The sequence below is a fragment of the Sylvia atricapilla genome, chromosome 2, assembly GCF_009819655.1.
Source record: "Sylvia atricapilla isolate bSylAtr1 chromosome 2, bSylAtr1.pri, whole genome shotgun sequence".
NCBI lineage: Eukaryota > Metazoa > Chordata > Aves > Passeriformes > Sylviidae > Sylvia > Sylvia atricapilla.
Genome location: NC_089141.1, coordinates 95,184,941 through 95,200,009, shown reverse-complemented (window position 1 = coordinate 95,200,009; position 15,069 = coordinate 95,184,941). Strand labels below are relative to the sequence as shown.

Genomic DNA, 15,069 nt, shown 5'->3' with positions numbered 1-15,069 from the left:
AGCCAAATCAAACCAAAATGTACAAAAAAAAAAAGGTAATTAACATTGCTGAGGAAATGGCTGTACATGATGGGAAGCTCATAAAACCTGAATGAATAAAAATGGAAACACAGTGGAAAAAAAAAAATGTCATATGCTATGGTCAAACACTGAAAGGCAGTCTCATAATGTTGTTTACAAATAACAGGTCACACAGCTCTCCCACTTCTCCTCCTATTAATTTTACTGGTTTATGAAGGCATTTGGCGAACATTCAAAAGAACACATCCAGGACTAATGAGGGTAAAACGCTGGCTCAAAGGAGACACGAGCAAATGCTCTGTCAGTAGACTATTTGCAAACAGTTGAAATCAATAATAAATTCAGCCTAACCAAATGCAATGCATACAAACAGAAATTAAAAGACTGAGGCAATTGGCAAATACATGAATGATGTTTCAGGCCACAGGGCACACTTTCTCACATACGTTAGCACTTTAAACAGGCTGGCAAGACATTGGCTCCTCTTGAAACACCAGAATGTACCATATGTACTTTCAAAGACAAAAATAACAATTAAGACAATGCTAACAGCATAACTAGATGAACATTTCTTTATGACAACTATTTGTATGATGTTCGAGTCATCAAATGAAAAAAGTTGGAAAATTCATATTTAAGGTAAAAAAATAAATGTCATAATCCTATTGCATAATTTTTCTTATCTACTACAGCCAAACAGAGCAACAACCCCAGAGAAAAACAGTAAATTAGACTAAAAAAGGTTGATGTAGCCTCTCCACAGAGGCTATGCTGCTTTCAGCCCTTACACAAGACAAGCATCCAGCACCAGTCCCAAGGAGTTGGGCTTTGTACGTGGTAGGTCACTCTTGGTAGAACAGTTTTGAGACAGCCCACAATCCAGACAGGCAATGAAACCATCCTGACACTGCTTGCCAGGCACCGCTAGATTTTGTTAAACCTCGTGATGTGGCCTTGCCTGAAAATCTAAGGGCACTTCACTTAAAAAGGTCCTAGGCTCCAAACATCCACCTGTGCAGGCCTTTTTTCAACGTGTATGTCTGTAACCAAGTCTTACACTTTACACTGCAAAATATTAAGCCCAGTAAATTTCAACATAGCCAAGACAGCTCTTGCATATTTTGAAGAAACCAGGCTCTAAACCTCAACTTAACTTCTGTCATCTACAGAAACTTCCAAGAACATGAAGAAGATTCAGATAAGAACAGAATTCAAAACAGACTGTGGAAGTTATGCCATTCAAAAAAACTGCTTATGTGGACTAGGGGAAAGGAGAGGGACACTGCAATCTCCACTCCATTATAGGAATGCTGCCTGTCGGGACTAAAGCTAAAATCATGCACATCATCTGTTGCTATAAAAAAGGCTCAGAAATGTTTACTTAATCAGTCAAGAATCTGTGCTGCCATCATATAAGGCCTGATCCTAGAAATCTCCTGCACAAGCCCAACACGTTTTTGCAACATCAGGCCATAGCCTTAACGGGATTTGTTGAATGTTCAGAACACAAATGTTATCATCAACCCTGTTCTTGCTAGAGTTACCTGGGTATCGTGGAGCTGTCAGAAAAGAAAGACTGTGGAACACAGAAAATATCCATTAAAATGAAACCTCTTAAATTCCACTGCAAACCCCAACAGATATTTAGCTCTGGAAGGAGGTAATTAAAAGAAAGGCTTAAAAGCAATTACAAAAAGTTGGTGGAAAAAAAAACAACAAAAGCTTGTTCTGAGGCAAATTAATACCCTAAACCCAACTCTGTTAGCCAGGAAACTAACTTACAGATTAAGAGAAGATTAACAAATTAAAGCAATCATTACTTCTAACTCTAAACTGAACACTGAAAGAGAAAAATCTTTTTGTTCCATAATTTTCTTTTGATACTTTGATATCCTAACGGATAAGCTGATGGAAAAATGGGATTATACTTCAGTAAGTAGAGCTTTACATTCACATGTTTTAATAAACTAGCAACAAAATAAACTGACAATGTATTTTGCTGTTTAAAATTCTTCAAAAGCAGTCATTCATAAAGTCTTCACAGTAGTTCTATAGGATGGTAGGCAGATAACATTCTGCTATAAGTCAAATGTACCAGCTGTGAAAAGGTGTGCCCTATCAATTGCCTTGTGAGGTTGTTAAAGGAACAGATTTTTTCTTTCTTTTCACAGATGTATATATTCAAATTTACATTAAAAAAAGGAAAAAATGTTGTGCTTCAAATGCTTATGGCAAAACAAATACAGAAGCAAACAACTACAAAATCATTCACTGCAATTATCTGAGCACTTTTTAAACAGGTAAAAGATGCAGGTCATTATATTATTTTTAGTAAGAGGAAATTAAATTTCTTTCACACTGGACTGTACACAAACATTTGTTCTGCTGTGCAAAATAAATCTTATCTACGAAGCCACCATTCAGCAGACATGATCAAACTGACCATGTGTAATTGCATTTAACATGTTGTCATTAAAGAACACAGAACTTGTCCGTGTTTCAAGTGGTTTTTAAACTGAAAATATATGCTGCTGGTAACATAGCAGGTTCCATGAAGAACTTATTGCTTAGCCTAAGCAAAATTTAAAATAAAATATCTAATCCACAGTGAGGCACATAGGCATACAAATACGTAAAACATTAGAAAAACCGGGTACACAACAAAAGCCATTCCTGTAACCACAAAATAACCTATTAAATGGTACCCACATATAATAAATATTACCATCATAACACTGAACAAATGCACAGTAATAAGTGTTTTGAAGACATGTCATCTTAGCCAAGCAAATAAAAAACACCTAAACAGTTGTCCCCTTGATGGTCAGCAGGTTAAAAGTGAATCCTGGCCTTTGAGGTGGCCTACTCCCACTCATCTTCCTCTTCCCCGTAAACTGCCCATGAGGCCTTAAGCTACATTCCACTTTTTACCTAACCTCTACCCAGCACTACCAGACTAGGTAGTAAAGACAGGATGGTGGTCTCCCAGAAGAGTAGTTTTCATTCATCAGCAGTGAGAGAAACCATTATGTTAATGCCTTAGTCAATTCGAGCTCTCTGTAATGAATAGGATCTTTCCTTCCATTCTAATACTGCATTTTGGGCCACCCCTTCAGCTTCAGGGTTTGTTTTTTTTCCAAGCACATCAAATCCCGTGAGAATGAAGCTGGATGAATTTTTATGATACACTGTCATGCACTAATTTTAAACAAATTGGCTCATTTAAATTAACTGATTATGTAAGACACTTACAGATACTAGCAGAAGCATAAGAGCTGAGAGTGTTTGGGTTTTTTTAGTACAAAACCATATTCCCCCAAATACAAATCAGCATTGTTATTGTGTTACAACACCAGCAACCCAAACAAACCCAGTAGTAGTCAAAATGAAAATAAAGGAACCTTGAATAGTTTTCACAGAATGATATAAAATCTGTCCCCTGAACACTATGTAATGTTACTAAAAATGTACTTGCTTCTGCTCCTTACTTTCAGTTTTTGAGAACTGGCATAGAAAGGAAGATGTTTTCCTCATTAGAATAATCCTCAGGAATGTCTTTTATCTGTGCCTCCCAGATTACAGTATTTTAGTTTCTAAGTCAACAACTGAAAAAGTAAACTACACAGACTACAGAAGCTCTTATATTAAAAAAGGACAAAACTAAAGCCAAGAAGTAAAAAAATCCAAACCCAAAAAGTAAAAACAAAACCAAAGAGGAAAGTTTAGATACAAAGAGAGATATTTGAATCCATATATTTAGCAGCATTACCAATACCTTCTGAAATATTTAGAAAATATTTCATGTGTTTCAACCAATTCTATATCCAAATTCTAACTCATGTGTGCATGTAAAATAGGCATGAAAAGGGTTAAGTTTGTTTTGTGACTGTAAAAAGCAACAGATAAATATCCTTGGAAACTAATCCCCACAATATGAACCGGCACTGTCTGTGCTTGGATTCCCACTCCTAACACGTCAGCAAAGCTCGACCCTATCTGTGGAGAACGCTGTGGAGGAGGGCAATTTTACCTCAATCTCTCTGTCAGGATCAAGGTTTAAACTATACTCCTAAGAGCAACTAAAAAAAAAAAAAACCAAAAACACCACCACCAAAAAAAAAAAAAAAAAAAACCAAAAAAACCCCACAACTAAAACCAAAAAAACACAAAAACAAACAACCAAAAAAAACTAAAAAAAAAAAAAAACAACCCAAAACAAGACAAAACAAAACATAATTCTGATGTCTGAATGCATGTCCCAGCCCCAGCTGTCGCCTCCTAGTCTCACCAGGCTCAGTCAAATGTACAAGCACAGTATGCACTCCTGACCTTGCCACATCTCAACAAGCACATAATTAAAGTGTGCTGCACCTTTGTATTCTCCCAAAATCTGCCATCCAGCCTGGCCCAGCCTACAGTCATTTCCCTGGCTCTGCAACACCTCAGCACATCTCAGGACGTGCTGCTTACCTGAACACATCCTAGTTCAGGGTGTGAGAGTCAAGCCACTGCATGCTGGCACCACTCTCCAACATCAGAGTTACACCTTTTCTTCTCCAAAACTACTCTTTGGACTACCCTAAGGCTGTCCATGTATTTAGGTGCATATACATGCACTCCCACATGACAATTAGCGTAGTTCATTTTAAACAATTAATATTTGTTGTTCTACAGTCCCAGCTGACACAAGTCTTACTACTAACAGGTCTCTGGACACACACATATCCTCTGCTAGTAGCAACCAGACTAAACCCACTGGTACAGTGAACAAGCAACTTGGAGCTGCTAAATGACACTGAAACTATCATACTGTTATAACAATTCTTCATTCTGTTACCAACACACATGAGTTTACAAAAAAAAAATCCACATCCTTACTTCACTTTATAAAAATCTCATGTATTTATTAACTGCACACTGTGAAGGTCAATTCGTTTGGAAGAACATCTTTCCAATTATTTTGCCGTAGGCTATGGGGTTGTGTTCAAATTAGCACAAACTCAGCAGCAGACACTTATAAGCATGAAACACAACAACACTGTATACATGTTAATCACAACAATGCAACTGCTCCCTTTTAGCAGGGCCTCTGTAACACAACTATTTGATTGGGAAATATAAATCATAAATAGTTGGGTTCACTCTTGAACTAGAGAATATTTTGCAGAGTCTCCATGCAATGGCAGAGGATTAATGAAGAGCTCATGGTGATACACAGCAAAATATAGCAGAAGCCAAAGTTTGTCACAGTACATCCAGTGCAGATTGATGCCTTCAAAAAGGCGTACAACAAATGCATTATGCTGCAGAATGACAAAAGGAATCTATCCACCAAAGTAAAATCCTCTCTGTTTTCTTGAAGACAATGTCAAAGCATATTTTCCAAGTTATTTAAATGTCTAAGGGAAAAATGTTGCTTTTTTGCTCCATCAGTAATTTATTGGAGGTATGAGAAAGTTGTGTTTCAACAGAAAAAAAACCAATAAAATCATAATTTGTGTTACTACATTTTTTCATTTAATAAAATTATGATCTTATACAACAGAACACATTCCAACACCTCTACACCGTGATAAGAGGTTAAACTGTAGCTGAGAAATAGCAGCTTAAATGAAACTTAGGTCAGTATATGCAATCACACTTCAAATAGCACTGGAGTGATATACAGAGCAACTGTTACACACTGATGGAGAACACTGGTCTTTAAAAAGCTTTGTTTCACCTTCCAATAGCAAAGGGTCAATAAAACTCACTACTTCATTAGATGAGAGTATTTTGATGAGCGTATACAGAGAATTATTAGAACCACTCATCTGTTCAGAAACAGGCCATAAGTCGTGTCATCTAAGCATCAAGGCACTGCTCATCCACATGCTCAGTGTGCTGTGTAACTTCGCCTAGCAAATGACTAAGGTTCAACAGCCAGGCCAAAATATAGTTATGCAATGCGCTTAGCTAAAATATTAGAAGAATTGTTTCTTCATACTACAGTACTATCATCATGATTTTGTACTGCATGAACACCACAGGGTTCTTGGCAGAAATTTCCATTGAAACTTCTCACAAAATTATAACTTTCTACATGCACTCCAGTTTGAACAGGACACATTAATTGTTCATAGTAACAATAGAGGTGGTCAAGAAATGAGGTTACATATCACAATGCCCCTTTAATTGCATAAAGTGGACAGGATTGTAAAGATGGAAGCCACACCATCAGATGCACCCAACCCCAAGGGACAGTCATGATCATAACCCAAAGTACAGAAAGGGACTGGTGGCTGGGACCCCAACAGAAGATAACAGAGGCAATATATTCTTCGGTTCTCAAACAACAAATGAAGAAATGCAATAACTATTGCTACAGGCCAGTATTTTTAGTATCACTTAAAATAAATACAAACACGCACATGAAAAGCAGCTCAAGAAAAGCAGAATAAAAGGCCTGTGCACCTCTACCTTCAAAAACTGTTACATACCCATTGTGGAGTTAAACTTGCTTTCAATTAAGCTTGCAGGAGCAAATTTATATTTCTACAGAATTATTAAATATTATTAACTATATTTAGTTAGATTTTGTCTAGGACAAAATCTCTACACATGAAGACAACTGGTAAGAAACTATGATGCTTTCTTAATGAACACCCTTCTTTGACTTCTTCTAGATTTTACAAAGCCCTAACTTTGGGGGACTTTCTCTGACTGTAAAGCAAAACACTATCAGTCATCCTTAAAGGAAATTCCATTATATTAATGATCAGAGAGCAACAATAAAGAAGAAAGGCTTTAAAATATTCTCTTGTATACTGAAGAAAAATAACCTAAAGCCTATTTTTCACCTTTTTATCCTTGTTACATTATCATTAAAATGACAGATTTTGTACTGACAGGAAGGCTGCTATTCCTATGTACAGCCGTAGTTTCAATGTTTTTGTTTAATTTCAACCAACTTGTCCAAGTAGGCCATTTGGTAGAAACCTATAAATGGCACCCAGGGGGTCTGGGTTCTTGCTGTAAAGAGGTCAGCTATTTCCTCCTAACTAAAAATAGGCAAGATGAGGGAGGGGAAGAGGGAGTGGAGTTTTAATTTAGCAGCTGAAAGAAGAATTTACAAAATTACTTCCATCTTGCCTCATAATGAAGATTATGAAAAAAAAAAAAGCTGTCCCAAGAGTTACAAAACCTGGATCACTTTATAGGCAGGCTGGTGTGCACAATCTAAAATACTAGGAATTAAAAGAGCAGTAGTAAAGCAAATCCAGGATATGGATCACATTATGACACCCACCCCTCTTCGGGCAGAGCTGACAGATTTACCAGCAGCAGTGCCGCCAGGTGTTAACAACTCTCCTCTCTCCTACCAGCTGAGATCACATCGTGGTCCTGCAGATAGGGCACTACAATCAGCTGCTGTTCCCCTGAGTCAGTTTTTTCCAGCATTTACCCTCCCTTACACTACAACCTGTTTAGGGTGAGAATCACCAATATCCCCCAAATGGCCCTGATTTGAATGGAAGCCCCTTGGCACTATTAAAATACAAACAGCATCAGTTTAATGCAACATGAATTCTACCTCTGGACTCTTAGCAGCAGCCAAGAGCAAGGGCTAGCAGCACTGAAGTACACACCGACCCCACTACCTGTGGGAATCATCCAGCACCCCAAACCTAAAACCTGGGATTTTCCAGCCTCATCTCCACAATGAGCCAAACTGGGCACATCACTAAATCCTAAATGTATCACACGGCTGACTTATCTCAGCTACTGAGAAATAAGATCCCATCCACACTGAGAGACATTCTTCTCTACTCTTTCCAAGCAAAGGGATGACAGGACTTTTAACAGCTGCTGCTGCCAGAGGAAGACTCTCCATTCAGAAACCTCTTCCAGGAGCCATGGCACATCAGACACAGCAAGTGGACAGCATGTCTACTTCTGGTCTCCATCATCACAAAAATGAGAAAAGCCCATCTGACAATCAATGACAGGACCGAAACAGCATGAAACTAAACCAGGGGAAGTTTAGGTTAGATACCAGGCAAGGGTTTTTCACCCAAAGAGTGGTTGGGCACTGAACAGGTTCCCCAGGGAAGAGATCACAGCATCAAGCCTGATAAGAGTTCAAAATATGGTGGGATTCTTGGGACTGTCCTGCACATGTCAGCATATTCTGACTTCGTGAAAACTGGGCAAACTGGTGGAGCAAAAATCTGCCAGTTCCAGGTACCATTTCCCTAGCAATGACTGAACTTATTTTTGCTCGTTAGACACTTATTGTGGAGAATATCTGCAATCATTTAAAAAAGAAAGAAGCAGCAGCATAACTCACAGCAGTGACATAGAAGAGAACAGTGCAGTCATCTTACTCAGCTGGGTAGGGAAGGGCAGAGTACATATTCGGATGACAACTTATCTGCAGAAGGCTTCTTTATGTCGAGACCTGGAGAGTAGTGCAGTAGCCAGTGTGCAGTTTATATGTATGTGTCATTTTTATTCTCTTTGCTTATGAGACACTTACACTTTTTCATCTTAGAGGGAGAAAAAAAAAAAGCAACCTTAAAATCACAGAATGTACTGAGTTGGAAGGGGCCCACATGGATCATCAAGTCCAACTCCTGTCCCTGCACAGGACATCCCAAGAATCGCACCATGTGCCTGGGAACATTGTCCAAATGCTTCTTGAGCCCTATCAGGCTTGGTGCAGTGACCACTTCTCTGGGGAGCCTGCTCCAGTGCCCAACACTGAGTGGAGAGCTTTTCCTTGACATCCGACCTAAACTTGCCCACACACAGCTTCAGGCCATGTCCTCAGGCTCTGTCACTGGTGACCACAGAGAAGAGACCAGTGCCTGCCCCTCTGCTTCCCCTCGTGAGGAAGCTGTCACTGCAGTGAGGTCTCCCCTCACTCTCCTTTAATCTGAACAAGACTAGGGACTTCAGCCACTCCTCACACGGCTTCCTCTCAAGGTCCTTCACACCTTCATGGTCCTCCTTTGCAGACTCTGTAACAGCTGAATGTCTTTTGTATATTGTGGTACCCAAACTTGCCCCAGCACTGGAGGTGAGGCTGCCCCAGTGCAGAGCAGAGGGGACAGCCCAGTTGGCCATGCTGGGCCTGATGCCCCCAGGACAGGGCTGGCTCTCCTGGCTGCTCATGTTCAACTCACCACTGACCAGGACCCACAGGTCCTTTTCCTGCCACTGCTTTCCAGCATCTCATTCCCCAGTCTGTACATCCAGGGTTGTCCTGCCTCTGGTTATCGTATAGCTCACTGAAGGTGTTAAACACTGAGACAACAACAGCAGCTCTGCTCAAATCTCCACTGTTTTTACCATTATTACATACAGCACAAGAGAGGTTTAACGCATTTTTAATGTGATAGCATCCTCCCCCTCTTGCTTTCCTTTTTCCTCCCACCCCCTCTACAAATCTTCTCTGGGAAAGCTTCCCTTTTTTTACTATTGCTGTCGTTGAGATGTTGCAATTATTATCTGTAATTGTTAAAAAAAAAAAAAAGAAAGAAAAGAAAAAAAAAGGCCAAAACACCAAAACACACACTAGGACAAATCTGGCTCTCTTTGCCAACAACATCTGCTATCACAGAATGGATATATTTAATTTAAAACCTGCCCAGTGTCTCTGTACATGACAGAACACTGGCTGCAGGACAGGGAGAGGCCTAAACCCAAAACGTGCAGTCACATGGTACACGAGGTATATAATGTTAAAATCTTATACATCCACACGAGTAGTCTTGGTTAAAAGACCGCTAATAAATGGGATAAGGAATAAAGATACGACATTATATTTTTCAAGAGTAAAGACCTTGTATTTATCACCTACAATCAGATCTCCCTCTGGCACAATATGTTTATTTTCCTACTATTAGCCTAAAACACTAGTCTTGAAATTTTAATTTTACACTCCATTTTATTCCAAATCATCAGCCTTTTCAATTGAATGTTTTAGGTTTCTGCAACATTATGGTGCAATATTTTCTTTTTCTGGAGGAGGCGGTGGGTGAGCCCCGCCGAAGAGCCCGCCTCCCCTCCCCCACCGCACACATCCACATCCACATCCACGGCTCGTGCGTCAGGAAGGGAGAAACGCCGTACGAATCCTCGCGGAGAGCAGCAAACAGGCATGTTAAGGCAGCACATAAAGGGGAGCCTTTATTCCGTCTAAACGCCGACTTTGAGGAATTAATATGCGAGCCCAACTTTTAGGGTGTGGCTTGGTGGTTTTGCCCCTTGTAGCGCTGTGCAGGATGCCCGCCCGAGAACCCGACAACATATCATTAAATAGGTCAAGGGTCATTCGCTTTACATCACACCGCACCAATATTCAGCCGCGCACAGAACCCATCTATCAGCCCCACCGCCGCGACTGAACGCGCACCACAAAATGGGGACGCTGCGGGGTGACAGCGCCGGGGGCAGAGCGCCCGCCCGCCCCATCGCCCCGGGCCGGGCTCTCCGGGCTCCCCGGGCCGGGCTCTCGGGGCCGGGCTCTCCGGGCTCCCCGGGCCGGGCTCTCGGGGCTCCCCGGGCCGGGCTCCCCGGGCCGGGCTCTCTGGGCTCCCCGGGCCGGGCTCTCCGGGCCGGGCTCTCCGGGCCGGGCTCTCCGGGCTCTCTGGGCTCCCCGGGCCGGGCTCCCCGGGCCGGGCTCTCTGGGCTCCCCGGGCCGGGCTCTCCGGGCCGGGCTCTCCGGGCCGGGCCGTGCAACAGGTCTGCGGCCGCAGCTCCGGCCGGGCTCCCCGCACCCCGCCCCGCCGGCGGCCAAGGGCTGCCACCGGGCCGGGGCTGCGCGGCTCCGGGCTGGGGGCCGACGGGCGAACTTGTTTACCTACTTGGAAGTAAACTTCGGTGTAGGGGAGCGACCGGCCCCTGCGCCCGCTGCTGATTCAAGCCCTGGCGATGAATGGGCTCCCCTCCCCCACCCAGGCTCTGCAAACTCCACACTGGAGCGTGAATACCTCTCATTTCTCTCCCCCCCTCCCCGAGCATTTATTATTATTTTTTTTTAATAAATCCCTCATACATTAAAATAGTGTCTCAGAAGTAGGGAGAAACTGCCCCCCCTCCCCTCCCCCACGCCCCGGGGTCGCTCTGCCCGGGGGCAGCTGCAAAACACCCGCCACGGGCACGGCAGCCCCCACACACATCACCTCGGCCCAAAGAAAACACCCCCAAAACCCCCAAACAGAACACAAAACGTCCGGGTCCAAAAAAACTTCGTCATAAGAAGCGGCGGTGGAGGCCCCCTCCCCCCCGGGTGGGTCAGGCTGCAGGGGGACGCCGGGGGCAGCGGGCCCCAGCCCGGGCTGGGCTCGGGGGGCTGCACCGGGAAGGACGAGCGTAAGAAAAGGGGGAATTAAAAAAAAAAAAAAATCACAAAAAAACACGGGGGGAAAAGAAACCACCACAGGGTCCCCGGGATGAATAATCCGCCTCGGGAACTCACCTCGCGGCGCAGCGGGCGTTAAAGGCACAGCTCCCGCTCCCGCGGGCGGGGAGAGCCCCAACTTCTGCGGGGGGCGGCGGCGCTGCTGCTGGCGGAGACTTTCCCTCACTTGCCGCGCATGGTGCAACTCCTCTTCCCCCGGGGTCCCGGCCAGCCTGCCAGGAGGCTGCGAATCCCCCCTCGCCGCCGCCGCACACGCCTCCTCCCCCCCCCCTCCGCGCGCACGGGCGGCACAAGGAAGTCCCGGAGAGTGGGATGGGGGAAACGGAAAGTTTTGGGGCGGAATGGCGGTGAGGGGGGGCTGGCGGGGCCGGCGCGGACGCGCGGCGGCGGCGGGAGCAGCGCCGAGGGGGAGCCACAGCCGCGCCCGGGGCCGCCGGCACCGGGCGGGAGCGAGGGAGGGGAGGCGGGGAGGGGGCGCTCCGGGAGGGCCGGGGGGGGTGGGGGGCGAACCGGCCGCGCCCTCCCCCACCTGCCTCGGTCCCGCTCGCCGGGACGCGCAACTCGGGGAGGCGCCGCCGCCAACGCCCCCGGGGATGCCCCGGGGTGCCGCCAGCCCTCGCCCCGCCTGTGGTTATGTTGTGCTTTGACACCCCCCCCGCAACTGAAACCCGGTGACAAACCGGGCGCACACACACGCGGCGGGCAGCCCTGCCCTCCCCTCCCCCGGCCGCCGGGCAGCGCCGCGTTCCCTGCTGCCGGCGCGGGGCCGCGCGGTGCCCGGGGCCGCCCGTGTCCCCGCACGCTCGGCCCCGCGGCCGGCCCGGCCCCGCTCGGGCGGCTGCGGCCGGCGCTGCCCGGGCAGGGCACCGCGGGGCGCGCCCCGGCGCCCGAGACGCGGCCGTTCGTCCGGCGCGGCGCTGCGGGAGCGCTCCCCGCGCCGCCACCGCTGCCCCGGGCCGGGCGCCGGTGCCCGGTCAGCGCCCCGGGGCGCGGGGGCCGGGCGGGCTGTGAATCAGCACAAACGGCTTTATTGCGTCTCGCCGGGGCGCGACACCCGCGGGCAGCAGCGCCGCGGCTCTCCGGCCTCCGGCGCGCCCGTCCCACGCGTGTCCCCGTGTCCCGTCCGTGTCCCCCCCACCCCCGGGCGGATGATGCAACGCGGCTCCATGTGCTTCCCCTCCCCCGCCCGGCTCCCGGTTTTTTGCGCCTGGCGGGTCACCCGGCGGCTGATTGATTCTCCTTTCGCGCTGCGCCGTCACCCGGCGCTGGAAAGTAAATAACAAGTTGACATCATTACCGCGCTCCGCAGGGCCCCGCGCGCCTACCGCACCGCACCGAGTAGCTGCGCACGCAAATCCGCGCCCCGCCCAGCCCCCGACCCGGCGCGGCGGGGCCGCTGCCCCCAACCCCCCCCCGGCCACCGCCCCCCGGCACGGCCCGGAGGGGCCCCGCCTGTCGCCCGGGGCCGCCAGCAGGCTTTCGGCGGCCTTCTTCCCCTTTCCCATCCCCCACCCCTCCCCACCCCCCTGCCTCATGGCTAATGTCATGCAAATAATAAGATTATCGGGATGTTGCCGGGGTGTCTGCCTCGGTGGGCTCATCCCGGTGACAGCCAGACTCCAGCGGCCTCAAAAGTCATATTTATTATTGGAGGCTTTTCCCATATGACCTTTCCACTCTTTTTTTCTCTTTTGGTCTTATTTTGACATTAAAGGGAATTTCATGCTCGTTATGCATTTAGCCCAAAGCCTACAAATGTGCTGTCACCCAGTATCCTGATGGAAAAATATGACATCACCTAAGTCAGGACGACAAAGATCATTGCTGCATACGTTCATATATGTATTGAAAGCAGAACCCTCTAAACACTGGGAAATGTTGCGGGCTGATGTGATTCATTTTCATATTCAGAGCCTCGAGACTGCAGTGCGAGGCCATCTGCGCCCAGACAGACAGACAGACAGACACGTGTCTCCCTTTCTCAGTAAGCTTCCATTCGCCTTATTTTTCTCCAAATGCAAAACCTACATTACGTTTTTATTACTCGGCAATGTAAACAAACAAAAACCACCCTCCAGATTCATAGCGAGATGGGCCAGAATTTTTTAGCTCCTGTGCCTTTTTGTTTACTTGTTTGCTTGCTTTTAAAGTGCTGTGGGCTTACGAATGAGAAAATGGTCCTAAGTCATGACTTGCAGAGCTTCCAAGGCGCGGTCGCCCAGCTGAGCCTCGCTGGTGGTGAGACTCCCTCGTGATGCGCTCTGGGGAGAGCGATGGAGCTGTCACCGCCGTGTCAGCTCCGTCCTTGTCCCCCAGCCTGAGGAGGTGGCTCAGCACGGCCAGGAGAGGGGACAGCGGGATGCCGGGAGCCGCAGGCAGCACTGCAGGTCTGTCCTGGCTGCCTTCCCAGCCGCGTGTTGGGGTTTTCTCTGCTGAGGAGCAGCTCATCCTGCGCGCCCTGGCCATGGACCCACCGCAGTGCCGCAACCTCCAGCCGGGAAAGCCACCGTGTCCCCGCCAGGCACTCGGAGAGCTGGGCCCAGCCCGGCCACACGCTCTGCTGAGCGGGCAGGGACACGGAGGGAGGCAAGGAAAGCTTGGTGGGCAGCTGAAGGCGTTGTGATGGCAAGGAAATTAAATTGCAACGTCATACGGATACAAGGAAGCGACCTTTCCTCTTTTTTAAGTGGGCACAGCCGCCTGTTTCTGGTAGAGTTTAGGTCAGCCCTGCAGGGAGCAGGACAAGCAGGGGACGGCAGGTCTGGGAGCTGCGCCGCCTGCCCCTCGCCTTCCGAGCTGATGCTGTGCCGGGCCGCATCCCTGCTTTGGTACAGCGGGGGCAGCCACCCCCGGGAACACGGGGTTAAATATTGACGTAATTCTTGCCGAGAACTTCAAATGAAGGTTATCAAGGAAGGCACTTTTTTCAGGCTATGCTTGGCTTAGAGGAGCTGCACAGACCCATGATAAGGACTTGGGTTTTTTCCAGTTAAAATGAAAAAAATAATCCCCAGCTATAAAGTGACGGCAGTGTAAAAAAAGAGTGAATCGCTACTCTGGCCATTGCAATAATTCTGGCCTTTGTGTAAGAGAAGACCCCCAAAGTGACCATGTATAAAAGAAATCACCATTTTTTAAGGAGCCTTGTTTTTTCAGTTCCATAACTCGTGATGCTGCGATGGCGATCAGCAGCAGTGCCACAGCCCTGCAGCTCCAAGTGAAGGGAGCCAGAGCTGAGGTTTCCCACCCTCATTAAAATGGAAACCCTAACCTGAAACAATCAAAGTCAAGGGCCAGCAGGGTTGGTTGACTGGGGAGATAATGGGATCATAAGGCAAAATATTTTGTATTTTACAGATGAAACCCATTGTTATTTTTCTAGTGCTTTATCCTCTTGTATTGTGTGGATAACTGTTTCTATGTTTTCCCCTCCCCCCATGTTTTCCATTCTCTAAAAACAAGTTCTCTTGAAAAAAATGAACAATTAAAAGAAAATTGCTTCTTCTTTGACATTACTTTAGTTAAATAATTCTTTCCACAAAAAAAAAAAATATATTAAAAAAAAGCCTGAAATGAAGATTAATTATTTACTCCTGTTACGGATTGGAAAAAAAAGAGTATCTGCTAATTAAGATTTGAAG

General features: G+C 46.8%; 1 protein-coding gene across 1 annotated transcript in view; it reads right to left on the bottom strand.

The window, feature by feature from the left end:
- TBL1X (transducin beta like 1 X-linked) overlaps window positions 1–11,749 on the bottom strand; it is a 191,789-nt gene extending 180,040 nt beyond the window's left edge. The window contains exon 1 of the mRNA XM_066313848.1: window positions 11,486–11,749. The gene's annotated coding sequence lies outside the window, so the exon portion shown is untranslated. The remainder of the gene's footprint in view (window positions 1–11,485) is intronic.
- Window positions 11,750–15,069: the final 3,320 nt, after the last annotated feature.